The sequence below is a fragment of the Simochromis diagramma genome, unplaced genomic scaffold, assembly GCF_900408965.1.
Source record: "Simochromis diagramma unplaced genomic scaffold, fSimDia1.1 OVJJ01000371.1, whole genome shotgun sequence".
NCBI classification, from domain to species: Eukaryota; Metazoa; Chordata; class Actinopteri; order Cichliformes; family Cichlidae; genus Simochromis; species Simochromis diagramma.
In genome coordinates, this window is record NW_024386920.1 from 774,082 (window position 1) to 775,832 (window position 1,751).

Consider the following 1,751-nt stretch of genomic DNA (forward strand, 5'->3'; position numbering starts at 1 on the left):
GTGGCGACGAGCATACACCTCATCAGCCCTTCTTTGTTCTGCATGATATGGTGACCGTCCCCTTGCTGCTGACGCTGGAAGTGGAGGGGGCCTCTCACCTGGTGTCATTGGTGAAAGAAAATCTTGAGATTCAGGGCATGAGTCGACTGAAGGTGATGGTGACTGTGCGCTGCGCTCCCTGTCAAGATCTGCGTCATTTAGACTGTGAGTGAGCTCCTCAATCAGGCCATGCTGGCTGTCCTTTGGATGTTGAGACTCATCCCCAAATGGCACCTGTGGAGCACTTTCAGGCTGATGTGGGCCCTTCTGACCTTTGATTGGCACCAGCTTACTAGTGTGGGCAGGTGTGGTTGACGTCCCATCCTCACAAAGTCCAGACCATGATGTGGCATGCTGTGGAGCTAGTACAGGTGAGCTAGAGATCAATTCTGTCAGGCGTTGCACATCTAGTCGGAGTTGATTGTGTTCCTCTTTCATATGATGAATATATTGGAGAATTTCAGGATGAGTAGAATGCTTGCCCTGATCATCATGTGAGAGTCGGTTCTTAGCGAGGTCATCCACTTCATAGTTCTGGAGGTATGATGGCAGCTTGCTATGTCTGTGCGGACGGTCAGACTCTCTGTATGGGTATCGGTCTTCCATTCTGAACATATAAGGCTGAAGCAGTTGCTCACCTCCGGCTCGGAGGACCAAATGTTCCGAAGGGTTAAAGAAATCTGAGCTGGCAGCAATCACTTCAGAGTGTCGGGTCAGAACACTTGCAAATGTTCAGATGTGAGAGGAACAAACAGGCAGAGTCCAGGAATAAAGTTGTCATTCTTTGTATTTCCAATTGAGAATGTGCCCGCAGCTGGGCGAGAGAGTGTGTGTGGGTGTGTGTGTGGTTTCTGCAGACAAAGCATAATAATACAAATCAATTAGGAATCAGATTACATAATAAACATAAAGATACAACTGAGGTGTACTCAAGTACAGTATATAACTAAATAAGCTGACATTATACTTCAGCCTGGTTACATAAACTTAAAGTCAGACATTATGCATCAACACACCGCATACAACTATGCACTGAAGGCAACTTTACATCGGTTTATCATCTGTTACACAGAGCACAGAATCAACAGCACGATAACAACGAATCTCTCTGCTAGAAGCTAATTAGCAAACAAATCTGTTATGCTAGCGAACTGCCACTTGTACATAACGTCACTTAAACAGAAGCAGAAACTGCTAGTAAGTCATCAAATACACTCATGGCTGAACACCAACATAACTGAGTGAAGTAAAACATTGACTTACGGTCTTATGAACGCACACACTGTCCGTTGTTTGGCTGCCGTTTGTCTCTGAACTAAAGTTGCGGACATGCACCCCGATGGTGCATTCAGGGGGCATAGGAAATCCCATACACAAACCTAACCCTTTTGTACAAAAGTGTTTATAAGGAACAGAACACAAAGTACAATTTATGGATAATACATTGTGTATCATACATGTATATCTGTTGTTCAAGAAAACATAATTGTTCTCAGAAGTAAATTCAACTTTTTAGTAACTAAGCAACTATTCATGCAGTGGACAAATTACAGGGAGTGCAGAATTATTAGGCAAATGAGTATTTTGTCCACATCAACCTCTTCATGCATGTTGTCCTACTCCAAGCTGTATAGGCTCGAAAGCCTACTACCAATTAAGCATATTAGGTGATGTGCATCTCTGTAATGAGAAGGGGTGTGGTCTAATGACAT

General features: G+C 43.9%; 1 long non-coding RNA gene across 1 annotated transcript; it reads right to left on the reverse strand.

The window, feature by feature from the left end:
• Positions 1-687: 687 nt before the first annotated feature.
• On the reverse strand, positions 688-1,465 carry LOC120736587. Its single transcript, XR_005696536.1, has 2 exons — positions 1,303-1,465; positions 688-890 (listed from the first exon to the last, which is right to left on the reverse strand). It is a non-coding gene; the product is annotated as an uncharacterized LOC120736587 (long non-coding RNA).
• Positions 1,466-1,751: the final 286 nt, after the last annotated feature.